We start from the raw sequence: 18,713 nt of genomic DNA, 5'->3' as shown, positions 1-18,713 counted from the left end.
ATTTGCATCTCTCTTAGGGCTAGGGATTTTGAGCATTTCTTCATGTGCTTGTTAGCCATCTGAATGTCGTCTTCAGTGAAGTGTGTAGTTGTACTTTTACTCACGGATATTTATTTTATGCTTGGGGTTGTAGTCTTATTATCATCACCATCTGGTTCAGATTGTCTCAAATTTGGCTGTGGGATGTTGGCCTTTGAATGGTATGTTGGGAGCGCAGTAGCCAGTTCCTAGGCATGGCAGGTGTGTCAGGCAATGTTTGTTAGTGAGAGCTATGTGTTGGGTAGTATTTGTTGGTAGGAGCTGTGGGCGGTGCTGAGCTTCCCCATGGAGAACTACTCTGTATATCTGCAGTTGCACACCCTGCCTGGCACCTCCCCCAGCACCAAGAGCTTTCTCACAGTAACATTAAGTATCAGGCCCCATTGCAGTTATTTCTTGTGTTCCATTTTACTTATTCATTTCATTTTATAATAAGCTTATGAGATGGGTGTTTCATATCATCCTTATTTTCCAGATACAGGGAATGAGGATGCACACAGAAGCTAAATAATTATCACGATTAGCTTCTCAGTGAGCTAGAAATTAAACTACAGCCCCTGAGCCCAGAATCTCTTGGGGACACATGAATAGATCACAGATCACTCTAACAAGTCCCTCCAGTTCTGTTGAGAATGGCAGAGGAATGGCACCAGCTCAGTTCAGTGGTCCTCACACTCTGAACCAGCTTCAGGATCTTCTCAGAGCCAGGTGATGCTAAAGCAGACTCTCCCATGAGAAGGGCCCTCCATCCCTTCCCTCCACATTATGCCGAAGGTCATGCCTTCCCCAGACTTCACCCTTCTGGATCAGACAGGCATCATATGCCTCCTCTCAGAACCTCTTCCTTGCTAGTCAGTGAATGGTGGGATGGGGCCGCACATGCAGAGCACTCGAAAGAGGGGGAGATGAGCAGGTAGCAGCAGTCACAGCCTGGTCAGGCTCTGGTTGAGGTAACAGGATTGTGAGTTAGGCACACCTTACCTGTCTTGCTTGTCTCCTTAGCTAGACTTGATATCCCTGAGGGCAACACTTGAAAAGGCTGTTATAAACTGGGGCCTAAAAACAACACAGATGTTTTCTTACACTATTCTGGAGGCTGAAAGTCTGAAGCAAGTTTAGACCTTTGTGGTTGGGTTCGGTGAAAATGAGAGACAAAGAATGAGAGAGAGACTTATCTCAAGGAAAAGGCTGGCATACATATAAAGTCTGGCCAGTTTCAAGCCTGTGGTGCGATAAAAGCTCCTGGCTTGCATAGCTACGGGCCAGGATTGACAGGTCACATGGCAGGCCACTGGCTTTGGAAATAGATAAGCCCAAGATAGGCAGGCTGCATGTTCAAGTCCAAAAAACTGGAGGTCTGATGCAGGACTCCAGTCAAACAGGAAGCAAGAGAGCTTTGCCAGACATCACCCCAAGGAAATTCCCTTTGGATGGCTGGACTGCTCACAGAAATGCTCGTCCTGGTTGTGAATGGCATATGTTAGGTCTCATCAAGGGAATGACCATCATAACTGCCATATGTGGCAAAGCTTGTCAGTGACCCAGAGGGCCTCCTTGTGTGTGTATGTCGTGTGGAAGGGAGCTGTGGAGGTACCATCTCCACACTGCTAACTGAAGGAGTGGCATGCTGGTGGCTCACACTCACAGCATCTTCTTGGGGGAAAGGTTGCCATTCTCTTTCCATGCTATTTAAAGCCTTCGAAAGCCTGCTGGAGAGTCAGCTAGGAGTCAGTGCCGACTGCAGAGTGGTGAGTTTTTCACGTGTTGACCACCTGGACTGTGGTGGGCTGTGGTCTTCCTGTTACTGGGGAAGTCTGGGGGGGTCTAGGTGATCCAGCTCCTGTGTGCTACTCTTGGTTTCTGCTCGAGGACAGAGAAGCCCAAGCTCACGGCGCCAGATTCCCTGCAGAATCAGGTTTGTTCACACCTTGGTGTGCATACCTTGGCATGCCCAGAAGCACATGGCCTGCGTTGGTGGATTCCTCTTACTCCCTGTAAAGTAGTGGTCACTTCCTACCAGGGCAGCGAGAGGCACATCCCGGGAAGACACGTTGGGCTCTTGATGGCCATCGCTTGGCCCCTTATTACTCCTGCAGTTGCCTCAGGGAGGAGCCATTCAGTGTGGAGGAGGAGAATGGCCACATGGCCCCAGCTCATGATGTGTCCGAGCCTGGTGCCACCCTGGTCCATCAAGTTTACACTGTAGTACATTCTTCCTCCGATGCCAAGTGCTGCAGTTACACAAATGTCACATGGTAAATGAAGGGTGGGATCATCTCAGGTCAGCCTGTCCAGAGCTCCTGCTTACTCTTTCCCCTCCCCCCTTTCACCCTTGCCCCCCTCCCCCTCCCACTGCTCTCCTGGTCCCGTATGCAGCCCTGGGAAGTGCTTGGTGGCTGCCACCTCACATAACCTCCTGCCTTCAGTCCCAGTCCATGTTCACCAGCCATGGGCGGGGACTAATGTGCTACCTGTCCAATCCACTGTGCTCTTCTACTGATTAAAGGACGTCATGTAAGCAGTGCATTCTCCCACCTCTTCAGGGAGCAGAATGCTCACATTCCTGTGGACACTCTGGCCCTGCACCCTCAAGAGCAGTCCCCACCACCTCTCAGTGGAGCTTGTGGGTTGCTCTGATGTCAAACAGGTTTCAGCAGAGCTGCTAGGGCTGGCAAGCCTGGCAGTCGACTTCCAAAAATGAGCTGTGAAGCCCTGTGGGTCGCAGCAGTCCAGGGTGCAGCCTCTGGTGCAGGCCTGATTAGATGGTCACTGATCCCCATGGCAATAACCACATAAATAGAGTGTTTAGAACATGTGAAGAGACTTTGAGGTGTTAGCAATTGCATCATCGCTCCCACTGTGGCACTCCTGGTAGAGTAGGGCCCCTTGCAGGCTGGGATCATGGGCCTGGAGGCTTGCCAGGGAGGACCCATGGCTGAGGATACTGCCCAAGAAATTGATGGGATGGGTAAAGTGGGTCTCATTTTCTCAGATTTCCCCAGCTGAGGGTTTTGGTCTTCAGGCAGGCTGAAAGCACTGAGGTTAGTTTTGGGGTAATTATAGGAATAGGAAGGGGTGGACATGAGCAGGGCCACATGGCAGTGAGACCTACTGCATGGAGCAGAGCGGAGCCAGGACGTAACAGGCACTGGGCTGAGGCACCCAACAGGGTCAGGACACCAAGCTAACGTGTCCAGGGGTTAGGGCACCCAGCAATAGTGCCTGTTGGTGCTGGGGCACTGAGCCAAGACACCCTAGGGTCAGATTACCAAGCCAAGGTGTTTGTCAGGGTCAGGGTGCCAAGCTGAGGTACCCACTGGGCTTGTGAGTACCAAACTGAGGTGCTTTCCAGATTCGGGGCACTGAACCAAGGCACCCACTAGCTCATCTGTAGGGAGAAGTGGGGCAGGGCTAACATAGGCACCCACTTCTCACAGCACAGCTGGTGGTTCCCTGCGACATCCCAGACCAGGCCCACATGCACCACACGGCTCTAGAGCCGCCCTCTGGCAGAACTCACTTAGATTACTAAAATGCACATGTTTTCAGAAGAGTGAAAGCCACCACCCAGAGAACATCTGTGCACCGTCCACTGTCTGCTGACCATAGCGTGACCGGAGATGGATTTGCTGGTCAGTGACCCTCACAGGGCTGGGCTCTTCACCCTTCTTGTCCACTCAGCAAGGAGAGGTGATTTCTTCCACTGTGATCTACAACTGCCAGTGGGAAAGATGGGTATTGGGGTTCCCATTCCCCTTCTGCCCCATGGAGACAGAGCTCCAGAGTGATGTGGGGAGCAGGCACCTTCCCCAGGGGTGCCCGTCTCAGCAGGGTATGGACTCACCAAGCCTGAGTGCAGCCTGCCCTGCATCAAGATGAGGCAGTTTACACAGCTCCTGGGTGGTGAAGACACACTCAGCTGCTTGCCCAGTGGTTGGTGGATAGACACACCTCACAAGAAAGGACTGCTAATCTTCTGAAAGATCATGGTCATTGGATGGGAATCAGATTTTACTCTAAATATTTTCACCAAAAACACAATAAAATATTATTTTTTTTCCAAAAAGGAATGAAAATTGGAGTCAACAGCTACTTTAGCTTTTTTATTTGTTTCAAAAGAGGTTCCTAGGTGGAGCCCACAGTTAAAGCTCAGATGCTTACCTGGCCTGAGTCAGCCCAGAGACCATCAGGATAAAGGCCTGAAAGTCTCACTTCAAAAAAATGAAAGAGAATAGTCTAAAAGTATTATATTTTAGGGCATTATTTTTATCCGTAGGAGTATGCAATGAGGGTTGCAGAGTGGATTATATTTGGGGGTAGGGGGTGGGGTTTGGGGAGGTGCGGGGGGGGGGGGATTGTGTACCAATGAGGGAGCTTTTCTTTTGCTTTTCAAGGAGAGGAGCAAATGGGGGGGAGGGGGGAGGGGTTTGTGCGGGGAGAAGGTGCAACAATGAATGAATGGAATCCCAAAATCTCTGTAGATGTTCATTGAAATGAAAAATAAACAACCTAAATTAAAAAAAAAAAAAATGAAAGCGCAGTGAAGTCTAGTTCTGCCCTGGGGCATGGGAAACAGCTCCAGCTTCTGGAGGCAGATTATTGGGATGAGGGGTGACACCTCTCAGGGTTTGAGGAAAGTCGCAGGCTCACTGATGAGAGAAGTTCCTGAGCACCCCAGTTGTTAGATGTCGTTGAGCTGAGTAGGACTCATAGCAACCCTGTGAACAACAGACGTGGACCCTGTCCTCTCCTGTGTCAGTCTCATAACCCCAGACACACTCGAGCACATTGCTGCAGTCACCATGTCATTCCATGTCGTTGAAGGTCTTCCTGTCTTTTGCCCAAAGTATGAGAGGCCCCCATGAGTCAAGACCTTTCTCTGAGGCGAGGTGTGGCACCTCACTCACCTGACCCTTGAGGATCCCTCTCCAGGAAGGCAGTGTGGTCTTAGCATTCTCCATTTGTAAGTAGGGAAACTGAGGCCTTCTGCAGTGATAGACTGCTGAGCAGCACCGCTGGCATCTGAACCCCCGCAGTCTGACCCTGGAGTTGCCTGGCTCAGTTCTGAGAGCAGCCTCCCAGCACCAGGCCCATGCTTTGCTCATCTATAATGGAGTTTGCCCTGTAAAAGTTTAATGAGGAGCTTGCTTGATATGATAGCCAAGGCTTTGATCTATGCTGAGTGCTGGCCCCTCGAAGAAGAGGAGCCCAGTAGCTCTGGGCAGCTCCCCGTGGTCAGCTGGGGAGTGCGGCAATGTGCAAAGACCCAATGGTCTGGGAGCCCAGGGCTGGGAGTAGAGGTTCCTGGCCCTCCTTCCACGGCCTTTGGGGGCATTTCCTGCTCCATGTCCCCAGGTAGGAGTCGTAATTTAAAGTCCACCTGGGCATTAGCCTTTTCAGTCTCTTGGCTTGCTGCTTTCCCACAAGCCTCCACTTCTCTGTCTATAAACAGGGATCGACTAGGACCTCACATTATTTATTGCCTCAGCCCCTGAGACATCGTGAGCACCCTTCAGGCAGCTGCCCAGACTCCTCTCACCTCATACCCAGAAGAAACCCCAATGCCAGCTGGGTGGAACTCCACTCAGTCCTCCCAGCATCCTAGAAGCATTCTCCTCTAGGAACAGTCAGAAAAGCCGCTGCTAAATGGAACGTGGCCATCGTCAGAGATAATGTCTTAGTGCTCTAGTGCTCTAGCTGCAGAAGTACCACAAGCAGGTGGCTTTAACAAACAACTTTATTTTCATGCAACTTAGTAGGTGGGACAGCGAAATCCTCTGCCCCCAGAAGTCTGTCCCTGCCACTTTGGGAAAGGCCCTTGTCTCTTCAGATTTCCTGCTGCTCCTTGCTTAATCTCTTACTTAGTTTCTAAGAGACTGACTGAAAACACCTCTCTCACGAATTCTTCTCCATTAGCATAACAAAGGATCCCCTCTCTCAGTGGGTTAGAACCACAGGGGAGATGTTAAGGTTTACAACATGCTTGGGGGTGCTCAGTTCAATCCATAGCTTGAGTTTTACCAGCTTCCTAGGTGCTGTGTCTTCTTCCTGCCCTGCATGGAAGCAGAACACAGGTTAGCAAGGAGGAATCATTCCCTTAGAGCACAGGTCCAGGTATCAGAGAATACACTGGTCTCTGAGGAGAGGCCCACTCTGAATTGCTATCCATGCTGAGAACTTTTTTTTTCATTATTTTAGTGAAATTTTACAGAGACTTTGGATTTCCATTCTTTCATTGTTTCTTACTTTCCTCCCTGCTCACCCCTCACCTCCCCCCGTTTGCTTTTCTCTTTGAAAAGTGTATAAAATAAAAATTCCTTCATTGTTATACAATGCCCCCTACTCCAGTCCACTGCACTCTGCAGCTTTCATTCTGGTCTCTTGTCATGACAATAATAGCTAGTCATATATCCCTTTTATTTTATATTTTTTAATTAAATTTTTTATTTTAATTGTCATTTTAACAAAAGTTTACAGAAAAGTTAGATTTTCATTCATTCATTGTTGTACATTTTACCCCCTCTCACTTCCTTCCCCCTCCCCAGCCTTTTTTTCCCACTAGTTTATTTACAGAATTCTAATACAAATTCGAACAAATACTTTCAATTTCCCTCACCACCACCCCCACCTATCAAATTGTATAATCGAATGATTAATCCCCTCTTCCCCCTGTACATCCACATCCCTTTGCTTCCAGCCTCTCCTACCCCTCCTGGATCCTTACACTCCTTCTACAATAATGGTCTTATACAATATTTATCCTTGTGGGATTGAGTTCGTTTACTCAGCATAATGCTCTGCAGTCTTTCCCAAGTTAGGTAATAATTTACAAAGTTATTGTTCCTGTGTGCTGCATAGTATTCCATTGTGTGAATGTACTGTAATTTCTCAATCCATTTGTTTGTGGTTGGACATTTGGGCTGTTTCCATGTTCTTGCAATGGTGAATAATGCTGCTATGAACATTGGTGTACAAATCTCAGTTTGTGCCTCAGTTCTCATATTCTCAGGGTATATTCCAAGTAGTAGAATAGCTGGGTCATACGGAATGTCAATGTTCAGCTTTTTGAGGAAGCACCAAACTGCCTTCCAGAATGGTTGCACCATTTTACAATCCCACCAAGAATGTAAAAGGTTCCTTTCTTGCCACATCCCTTCCAACATCTATTATTTGCTGCCCTGTTAAACTTTGCCATTTTTTCTAGAGTGAGGCTGATAGCTCATTGTGATTTTGATTTGCAGTCTCTCTTATTGCCAGTGATTTGGAGCATTTCTTCATGTGTCTGCTTGCTTTTCAAATATCTTCCAATGTGAAAATTCTTTCCATGTCTTCTGCCCATTTTGTAATTGGGTTATAAGTCTTTTTCTTGTGGAAGCCCAGGAATATTCTGTAAACTTTTGTTATAAGACTCTTGTCTGAGATGGTATTACCAAATGTTCATTCCCAGTCTGTAGGTCTTCTTTTCACCCTGTGGGAAAAGGTTTTGATGTACATAGAGATTTAATCTTTAGAAGATCTCATGCATCAATTTTATCTCTTTAGATTGTGCATTTCTGGTTGTGTTTGGCAGTGACTTTATACCTTGGACTAGTGCCTCTAAGCTTGATCCCAGTTTGTCTCTTATGAATGTTATGGTTTGGAGCTTTACTCCCAGGTCTCTGCTCTTCCTTGAATTGATTTTTGTGTCTGGTGTGAGATGTGGATCCTGTTTCAGCTTTCTGCAGGTAGCAGTCCAGTCTTGCCAGCACCATTTGTTGAAGAGGTTTTCATTTTCCCATTTGATATATTTGATTTCCTTGTCAGATATCAGTTGACCATAGATAAGTGGGTCGATTTCTGTGTTCTTAGTATTGTTCCATTGGTTTATGTGCCTGTCATTGTACCAGTACCATGCTGTTTTGGTTACCACTGCTGTGTAGTAGGTTTTGAGGTCAGGGAGTGCTATGCCTCTAACCTCATTTTTGTTTCTCAGAAGTGTTTGCTTATTCATGGCCTCTTGTCTCTCCAAGTAAATTTGATAATTTCTCTTTCAGTCTCCCTGAAAAAATTAATTTGGTAATCTGGATTGGGATTGCATTGAACATGGAAATTGCCTTTGATAGGATTGTCATTTTCGCCATTTTGAGTCTTCATATCCAGGAGAAGGGTGCATTTTTCCATTTCTTTAGGTCTTTTATTGTGTCTTTCAGAAATGATCTATGGTTTTCTTTGTATAGGTCTCTTGTATCTCTAGTTACGTTCACTTCCAAGTATCTCAGTTTGTGGTTGTAAATAGTATTGCTTTATTTATTTCCATCTCTGAGTTCTCTTTGTTACTGTAGAAGAATCCTATTGATTTTTGGATATTGATCTTACATCCTGCCACTCTAGTAAATTGGTCTTTTAACTCTAAAACAGTTTATTTTGTTGAGTCATTGGGGTTTTCAGTGTATACTATCATATCATCTGCATATGACAACAATTTAACAATTTTTTTGCCAATCTGGATGCCTTTGTTTCCTTCTCTTGTCGTATTGCCCTAGCAAGCATTTCCAATACAATATTGAAAAGAGATGGGGACAGGGGGAATCTTTGTCCGGGCACTATTTGCAAGAAAAATGTTTTCAGTCTTTCTCCATTGAAAATGATGTTGGCTCTTGGTTTTGCATATATACTTTTCAGTATGTTGAGGAAATTCCCTTCTATTCCAATTATGCTGAGTGTCTTTACCAGGAAGGTTGTTGGATTTTGTCACATGCCTTTTCTGCATCAGTTGCTAAGATCATATGGTTCTTATTATTTACCTTGTTAATATAATGCATTATGTTGATTGTTTTTCTTATTTTGAACCGTCCCTGCATACCTGTTATGAATACCACTTGGTCATGGTGAATTTTTTTTTATGTGCTTTTGGATTCTATTGGCTAGAATTTTGTTAAGGATTTTTTTCATCTATATTCATCAGAGATATTGGTCTGTAATTTTCTTTCTTGGTATTATCTTTGCCTGGTTTTGCTATTAGGGTTATGCTTGCTTCTTAGAATGACTCTGGAATGTACCTTCTTTTTCAATTTTTTGAAATAATTGAAGTAGAATGAATGCTAAATCCTCTCTCTGAATCTTTGGTAGAATTCAGCTGTGAAGCCATCAGGTCTAGGACTTTTCTTATGGGGAAGTCTTTTTATGACCTTTTCAATTTCTTCTCTTGTAATGGGTCTGTTCAAGTGTTCTATATCTGTCCTTGTCAGTCTGGGCAGGGGATGCATTTCAAGGAATTTGTCCATTTCCTCTAGGTTTTGGAATTTATCAGAGTATAGCTTTTCATAGTATTGATTTAATTTCCTCTTGTTCTGTTGTGATGTCATCTCTGTCATTTCTTAATCTAGTTGTCGGAGTCTTTTCTTCATTTTGTTAAATTTGCCAACATTTATGCACGAAGTGATAGACCTACAAAGTACATAGAACAACAGTTAACAGAATTGAAGAGAGAAATAGACAGCATCACTATAACGGTAGGAGATTTCAGTACACCACTATCACCAAAGGATAGGTTAACCCAAAAGAGATACAGAAGATCTAAACTATACAATCCAACAACTTGACCTTGTGGATGTATTCAGAGAACTGTACCCAACTAAAACTCAATTCACTTTCTTCTCAAGTGCACAGGGTACATTCTCCTGAATTGATCATTATTAGGTCACAAAGCAAGCCTCAACAGATTCAAAAACATTGAAATAATATAAAGTCTTTTCTCAGACCACAATGCCATAAAATTAGAAATTCATTTCAGAAGAGTAAAATACAAAACCACCCATGTGGAAACCAAAGAATTCTCTGCTAGAACATGATTGAGTTATAAAAGAAACAAAGAATGAAATAAAAAAAGTTCCTTGAAACAAATGATAATGAAGATACAACTTACCAAAACCTCTGGGACACAGCTAAGGCAGTCCTCAGAGAGCAGTTCATAGCAATAAACACACACATATAAAAGGAAGAAAGAAGAAGAATCTATGAACTAACTTGACACCTTCAGCAAATAGAAAAAAGATCAACAATCTAATCCCACAGCCTCAAGAAGAAAAGAAATTATAAGGACAAGAGCTGAAATGAATGAGATAGAAAACAGTTGAAACCATCAATAAGACCAGGGGCTGGTTTTTTGAAAGGGTCAATAAAATTGACAAACCATCCCTCATCTGTTTCAATGCAGTATACATTATTTATCCCCTCTTAGTTTCTCCCCAACCCCAATGTCAGTCCTGCTTTACAGCAGTGGCATTTTGCTGTCTTTGTCCTTTTGTGACTGAGCTATTTCACTCAGCATAATGTCCTCCAGGGTCACCCATTTTGTATTTTTCAATGCAGCATAGTATTCCATTGTGTGAATATACCTTAGCTTCTCTATCCATTCATTTGTTGATGGACAGTTGGGTTGTTTCCAGCTCTTTGTTGTGAACAAAGCCACAGTAAATGTGTGTGTGCATATATCTGCTTTGGTGGCAGTTATGGTTTCTTTGGGGTATATTCCCAGTAGTGGAATTGCTGTGTCAAATGGTATTTCTATTTCCAACTTTTTGAGCAAGCGCCATACTGCCTTCCAGAGTGGTTGCACCATTTTACACTCCCACCAATAGTAAATAAGGGTTCCAGTTTCTCTATAAACTCACCAGCATTTGTTGTTTGCTGTTCTGTTAAATTTTGTTATTCTTATTGGGGGTGAGATGATATCTCATAGTTGTTTTGATTTGCATCTCTCTTAAAGCTAGGGATTTTGAACATTTCTTCATGTGTTTGTTGGCTATCTGAATGTCCTCTTTGGTGAAGTGTCTATTCATATCCTGTGCCTATTTTTCAGTTGGGTTTTTTACCTTTATCTATTGTAGTGAACTCATTGTTTCTTAAGCATGATCCTTTGAGTCACTCCCACCAACTTTAAGGGTGCATAAATAATGGGTGCTTAGACACAGTGACAGTGATGGGGCGGGGGCTCTGCCAAGTTCCTCCTGCCCCCAGTGCTGCATGACAGCCCTCGTGGTGATCAGCCAGCTCCATGTCAATGGACAGTAGTTGTTTGGTGTCACTCTTGTTCCCGCTGTTTTTGGTGTTGCATCACTCAAGACAGGGATCAGTTTTTAGCTCTTGTTGGTTTGACTTTGTTAACCTGGCATTGACCTGGTGCCAGGATGTGCCAGTCTTTTGCTAGGTGTTAATACAAGCCTTAGGAGCCAGTGCCTTGCTGTCTATGCTGGGAGTGAGTGGGAGGCATTGGGCAGTAGAGTGGCAAGCTGGAAACAGGGACTAGTGGTTGGTGGGCTCCTCTTCCATATACTAGAGCTGGATTGGTTCCGACCTGTGCAGCTTGTGCCTGCCACGTCTGTCCATGAAGGCTTTGTTACTGTAATACTGAACAAGTTCCTGCAGCACCTCTGGACTAAGATGGACAAGGAAGAGTGTGGAGTAAGCTGCTGCTGATAGCCCTGGAGGTCATGGTAGTCTGCTGACCCTGGGGAGCGTGTGGGACCAGGCTGTGTTCCATTCTACTGTGAGGTGGAGGCCTCCTGGAAGGCCCTCACAGCAGTGCTGAGGGCGGGAGTGGGGAGGCAGGCCACCCCAGGGCACCAGGAAACCAGACAAGGAGCCATCTTCTCCTTGGGGTCACCCCATTCCCAGCCTACACCAGCGCAAGCAGAAGCTGGGGAACCCCTCTGAAGTGCACTAGTGCCATCTAAAGCTTGGTTGCTCACTCATCCCTTGCAGTCCGAACCAACTCAGCAGATGTTCCAGAGACTTTCAGAGGCTGTAAATCAAATGGAGATTGCCCATCTTTCTCCAGAGAAAGTTTGGTAAAAATCATCAACTTGCCCCAGAGCAGGGATTTATCTAAACTATACCAGACATAACCTTACAGTATCAGGCTTCTGTGAAAGGAAGTCCCATGCAGCACTATGTTCGCTCCACCCAGTCCCTTATTACTGTTGGGAGCTACAGAGACGAGATGAGCCCTTTCCTGAAGACCTCCCCACTTCCCCAGCTGTACTTGCACCAGACCCCACCCTCTCCAAACATGGTGCCTCCAGCCCTTGGCATTCACTGTCAAATATAGTTCTCCTGTAGTGCTGTGGTTTTCTGGAACATTCAGCTCAGCTGTGCTCAGTTGTACTCAGCTGTGGACTGCTCCTGTTCCAGACAAAGAGGTTAACAGGTGGTGGCTGGTCACCCAAGAGGGCTTAATCAGGCCTGGGGGATCCAGGGGGCTGTGTTCCTGCCCCACTGGACAAGTGTTCAAATCCAAGTCCATCTGTTCCTCCAATCCCCCATCTCGACCCAGGTCGTCACTCTGCTGGGGGAAAGTGTCCTGATCCTTCCCTCTTGGCTTTTATGCCTTTTGATTTTTGTGTTCGGAAAGACTGATAACCTTTGTTCCCCTGCTCTGTGGAGGGGGATGAGTGTGATAAAGGGTCAGCAATTGAGTTAACGCTGTTGACCCAGTGCCTAGATCCTAACAAAGTCCTTCTGTAGGGCCTCCTTTGAGGTGCAATTTTAGAACCTAATTTCCCTACCAAAACATCAGTGTTTACTTAGTAAGAAGTCTGCTCTTTGTCAGCCAAGCACAGTGACTTCTTTATTAGGGTTCTGCAGAGGGTGAGCAGTGCCCTCGGCTGGGCCTGGCAGGGCCACAGGCGAGTGGATTGCATTGCATGCAGATGCACGCCAAGCATGGAGGAGGTTGGCTAGCGGGGGCCAGAGCCCATGTGCAGACAGATGGGACAGACAGCATGAACCTGCTGAATGACGGACTATCACTGAAGCCTGAACCCATGCAGCGTCCAGCCGGCCCTGCAGCCATGCTACTCCCTGCCCCATCACCCCTTCCACTCAGCCTGCTTTTGCCTGGAGTCCTGCTTCAACTCGTCGTCCTTTGAAAACAGTCAAGACAGTTTTAGTGTCATAAAATACATACAGAAATTGAAAGCCCAGCAGTTGAGCACTCAGGCTGCTAACTGGACTCACCCAGGAGCGCCTGCTAAGAGCCTGGGCAAGCCTGTGGGCCGTTGTGCTCACCCGCGGAACGAGGCAGGACTGACTGGCAGTGCCTGTTACCAGTGCTGGGTGCTACTTTTTTATTCTCATTGAGCAACCCCACGGACAGCAGGATGAAACATTGAATCCCCTTGTGACCCCACCTTGGGGAGGTCTTTCTACTATCTGTTAACCTTCAGCCTAACCAAGTCTGGCCTTTCTCCATTTCCATCCAGCCTTCCTGCTTCAGGCCCCTCCATCAAGTGTTGTAAATGTCTTGTGTGTGTCTGCTGACCTGAGGATGGCAGTCCACAGCTGGAGCTCTGCTTCCGTGAAGGCCTAAGCATGGAAACCCACAGGGCCATTCGACTCAGTGATGCACATGGTCTGCACGAGTCCAATCAGCAGTGGGGTGGGGGTGCCTTTTTGGGTAGTTTTACTTACCTGACTCCCCAAACTATACCTTGTTTGGTTTTACTTTGTTTCGCTTTCTGTGAATAGAATGCTTCTAAGTTTTTTCTCCTGACATCACAGAGGCATCCAAGTGCAGTGGTTAAACCAAGCCGCTGACTGAAAGCTTGGCAGCTGGAATCCCCCTCCCTCCCCTGCCTCTCTGCAGGAGAATGAGGCAGCAGTGTGCTTCAGTAAAGATTTACGGCCTCGCCTCGTAAATCTGGCACAATGGGGTTGTTCTTACGGAATCAGCTCTCCATCTCTCCAGCGGTGGATTTGGTGTTTCGGATTTTGAGGCTTGTTGATGCCTGTGGCTCTTACTACACTTGACTTTGATACTCTGCAGCACTTTCACTTGATGGGCATTCAAGTGTTTTGAGCACTGGGGCTCTAAGAACTTGCTTTGTACTCCAGCCCCATGTGCAGCCTTTCTGAAGAGTAAATCCATGGGGATGGATGGGGTAATTCAACCCATGGGTAGGTGGTCACACTTGGACTTTCCTAGGTGGTATCAGACATTGGCTGAGGGATTCTCCAGTCTGTGACCACTGCCCACTTTCACATTCTGGCCACCAGAATACTGTCTCCTGTGGACTTACTGTTGTTTCCCTCCTGGTCAATGAGGATGCTCTGGTCACTGTTCTTTCTTGTGAGGCATCTGCTCAGCTACTGAGCTTGTGTTTGTGGGCAGTCCTTCCTGCTGTTGATTTAAATCAGCGAGCAGTTCATCTGTTCTGACTTCCACCTTTGGGTCAGTTTATGCACATTGCGCATGCCCTCTCCGAGCCTGTGCCATTCTCCCTTCTCCCTGGACAGCCATCTGTGCCCCAGCACCTCGTGCCTGTTTGCAGGGCAGCATCTCACCACCTTCACAGCCCTGAGGTCCGGGAACTGCACTGCAGTGCTGAGTTGAGCGGTGGGGTTCTAGGGCTGTGATTCTTTTGCTCCCAGGCAGACCTGGATCTCCTGCTTGCCTTGCCCTGCGCTCTGCCAGGCAGGAAAGGCTCCAGGCCAGCGGAGACCAGGCAGAGATCCATCATGGCACTGACCACTTGGGTTTGTGGCTGCCTGCTGTGTGGAAGAGTTATCAGCCTTGCCCCACCTCACCCCCTCCCACAGTGCTGCCCAAGGGAAGCAGCTTGAAAAAGTGATGACACAGGTGATGATATGGGAGCTATTGCTTTCAAGAAAGACCCTTTAAGAGTCTCCCATGTGGGCAGACTTGAGGCCAGATCCAAGGGGAAGGGCTGATCAAGGGAGAAGAGAAACTGGGGAGGAAGAAGCCCTGATGGTGTGGTGGATCAGATCTTAGGCTGCTAACTGAGAGGTCAGGAGTTCACATCTCCCAGTTGCTCTGCTGGAGAAGGAAGGATAATCTCCTCCTGTTCAGATTTATAGCCTTGGGACCAGATGGAAAATACAGAGTTACAATCAAATCAGCAGCAGTGGGTTTGGTATAGTTTGGGGAGGGGGTGGTCTACCACTGCTTTCCAGAAGAATCTACTGTATAACTTCTCCAAATGGGAAGCTTCCTTGATTTCTTTTAGATGAATGTTGTTGTTTTGTGCCATCGATCACCTATGACTCACAGCAACCCTTTGTACAACAGCTCTGAAGCCTTCCCTGTCCTGAGTCAGTCTCACTGACTCTGACACGCCTACCCCCATCGCCCTAATTTGTATATCAATCTGTCTTATCCGGGGTCTTTCTCTCTTTCGCTGTCCCTCCACCATTCCAAGCATGTTTCTGGAACTTTATGTTTGCTTATGGGAAATGTGGTAAGTAAGCTTTTTAATAGTTTTATATGTAAAAACCAACAAACAATCAAAATCAAATCTGACCAGGGACCTCTGGGAGGAGTGGTGTCCTCACCTGGGCACTTTTTGAAGCTGGCTGGCCAGAGACTGGCTGGGTACAGAGACGTGCCCACAACCTCTTGTGATGGACAAAAGGGACACAAGGTACTAAGACCAGGTCAGGGCCAAGCTCTGTGCCTTCCAGACCAGGCTCAGCTCAAGAGTCATCTGCCTGGTATCTGAGAAGGTGGGTGCCATCCCAAGGCCCCCTCATCTGACAGTTCAGCATGGTAGAATAGGTCCCGACCCCTACTTCTCAACACTGCTAACTCTGTTCACACTTGTGATTCAAGTGGGTGGTGGTATCTTGGCCCCAAAGTGAACCTCATCGGGGCGAGCATCTAGTGTGCCCGGGAGATGGAGTACTGTGGGAGTCAGTGACCGTGTAATCTGGGTGCCAGGTGGATAGGCACACTCCACACCCTGAGACCTTGTGGGCACGCTCACCCCTGGCCCAGCCAGCCTACCAATAGACCTGTCGTGGGGCTGGCGTATCTGTGGGCACGCAGTAACCCACCTGGGTCTTGCTCTGCAAGGTAGAGTCTGCAGAACTATGACAATACAATGTCAGTAATGCCACTGCCTCCTGCGGGCCTGCTACATGCAGACAGCTGTGCACTGTATTCGTTAGTCTGTAGTGCATTAGTGGTGAGACCCTTTGGGGAAGAGCAAGGGTTAACTGGGCAGAAAGACGTAGGATTAGGCATAAAGTAGAGGGGCAGACATTAGTGAGGTTGGGAGCACCGAGTGAGGAGGGAGATGCAGGTGGACAGACTTTTCGAGGTGGAGCTCTCTCCTGTTTCCTGAGAAACTTGTAGGTTTGAGGGCCTGCAGTCCCCTCACACTCCCCCTCAGGAGACACTGTTAAGATTTCCAGTCTGCTCCATGTGGTTTACTGCCTCAGAAACCTGCTGGAGGTCAGCTGTGGGTCAGTTCTCGCCCAGTGGCAGGGGATGTTTGAGTGCTGTCTAATCCAGGACACAGAGGCCCACCCATTCATGTTTCTGGCCACCATGCAGAAAGTCTGCACAGAGCCTTGAGAAGAGGCTCCTTGTGCGGCTCTCCACCCCTCCCAGCTCATGCTGGGTCTGTCTGAGCCCATGCTGCTCCTCCTTGCCCTATCACAAAACCCTGGGTGGAGTGTCGGGTTGCCACACACAGAGCCCCGAGTGCCAGTACTTCCCGCTGCAGTGAGCCAGCGTGTTCACTCCTGCCCTGCACGGCTGCCAGGCTGCACTGCGTGTCACAGCGCTTCCTTCCCCTTACCAGCAGCCACCTGACTCGCCCTCTGGAACACAGCTCAGCCCTGTTAGCGTCCTGGATGCGGGCTCATCCTGGGCTCAGACACCACACCAAGTGAGCCTTCAAGTAGCTTCTGACTCTTAGCAATTCTGCTCCATCCTCAATAGTTTGGCTGGTGGATTTGAATCCTGGCTTCCTGGTTAACAGGCCAGTGTATAACATCCTGTGCCACCAAGCCTGGATGGTTCACGCATGGCCAAGGGTTCTGGCAGTGCTGGCCATTTCTGTCCCTCTAAAACCAGGTGTGCTCTGGTGGGAGGCCTGGGGGCTGAGTCCTGGAGCAGGTGGCGATGGGCAGCTTCTGAGTGCTCCCTGAGTTCAGCCCAGCACGCGTTTCACCCTCCTTAAAGCTCACACTGCCTGGTACAGATTGAAACCTGACTTCTATGCCTGCAACTGTCATCCTGTCTGAAGCAGCATGGTTTTATTACATAAGTGAGGCAGGATTTGCATAGGATATGTCTTGAGTCAATTCTTTAGAAGACATACAGGAGCAGACTATGCCAGCAGAGATGCCAGCCCATGTAAAGTTTGCTACGATGCCAGGAGATCAAGAATAGAGGTGACAGGGTAAGCCTTCTCTGAAAGTCACACCTGATTTCTAGCCTCCTGAATTAGGAGAGAATAAATTTCTGAATTGTGAGGCAAAATCAACAGGAAAAAAATGCCAAAGTAGAAGAGAAAAGCAGAAGATTTTAGAGAACAACTTGAGAAGACAAAGCAAAGTGTTATAATAAAATAAGCAAAGAGCTAGAATTAAAAAATTAAAAGGGAAAAACTCACTCAACATTTTCCAGGCTGAAGAAACTGAAGAACAAATTCCAGCCTTAACTTGCAATACTGAAGGATGCAAAATTTTGACTAACCTAGGAAGAATCAAAAGAAGATGGGGGGTGGGGGGAGGGGATACACAGAGTTACTGTTCCAGAAAGAACTGTCTGACATGAAACCCTTTCAGGAAAATAGCACAGAAGTTCAAGCTGCATTGAAGGCATTGGCAAAAAACAAGGCCCCAGGAATTGATAAGATATTAGTTGACATGTTTCAACAAACAGGTACAGCCCTAAACATGTTTACCAGTCTGTGTCAAGAAATTTGGAAAACAGCTACCTGATCAATTGACTGGAAGAGATCCCTCTTTATTCCCATTCCCAAGAAAGGTGATCCAACAGTATGTGAAAACAGTATCATTAAAGTCATATGCAAGCAAAATCTTGCTGATGATTATTAAGAAAAGGCTAGAACAGACCATCAACAGAGAACAACCAGAAATTAAATCTGGATTTAAAGAGGCCTTGGCAGTGGGTTGGTGGGCACCAGATGGGCTGTGACTGACTGAGGCCTGTCCAGCAGGATCTCAGCCCCAGGTCATACTGCCTTTGGAAGGCTTTGTTAGTCGAAGGCCTCTTCAGTTGCTTCAGACAGAAAAACTGAGCACAAATTGATTTAATAATGAAACAAAAAGAAAATCATACACTGACTCAAATGCCCAGGAAGGCCGAAGATGGTAACTAGGCAGGTTTGTGGCCCTGAGCCTCAGCCAGGACCTTGCTTCTCCATCTCAGCACTCCTGTGCTCTGCACCATCTTTATGGCTGGGCCTCCAGCAGCTCTGCATCCATTCGGTCAACCCAGCTACTCCTGTGGACAGAGGGCTTCCCCAGAGATGCCAGCCCACGCTACTGTCAGGGACTCTTGTAATCTCTTCTCAGAACCCAGCACAGAGGCCAAGCTCTGGAATATTCCAGTCAGTTGGACCCTTTCTGTAGAAGTAAAGTCATTTCAATACAGACCTGGCATGAAGCTCTTCGTGGGCTTTCTTCCTCTCCCATAACCTTTACCCACACACGTGTCCACATCATCACACGCTGGCCTTTCTCTGCACCTGTTGCTCCTGGCACATGAAATGCTCTTCTTCATGGACCCTTTTGCATCAGCCCATATGCCCCCTCCTGGGAACCCTTTCCTCATGCTCCTGTGGGGTGGTGAGAAGGGGGGATTGCTCCTCTGCTGTGACCCTTAACAGGCTGCCTGATGTGAAGTGCTTGCTTGCTATGTG

At 47.2% G+C, this 18,713-nt stretch overlaps 1 protein-coding gene across 1 annotated transcript in view; it reads left to right on the top strand.

Annotated features, from left to right (window-relative positions):
* GLI2 (GLI family zinc finger 2) overlaps window positions 1-18,713 on the top strand; it is a 76,726-nt gene that overhangs the window by 8,317 nt on the left and 49,696 nt on the right. The window lies entirely within an intron of this gene.

The sequence above is a fragment of the Elephantulus edwardii genome, unplaced genomic scaffold (genome assembly GCF_000299155.1).
Source record: "Elephantulus edwardii isolate Elephantulus edwardi_28Jun2011 unplaced genomic scaffold, EleEdw1.0 scaffold00480, whole genome shotgun sequence".
Lineage (NCBI taxonomy): Eukaryota > Metazoa > Chordata > Mammalia > Macroscelidea > Macroscelididae > Elephantulus > Elephantulus edwardii.
The sequence above is the reverse complement of the archived record's forward strand: the minus strand, read 5'-3'. Positions and strand labels throughout refer to the sequence as shown.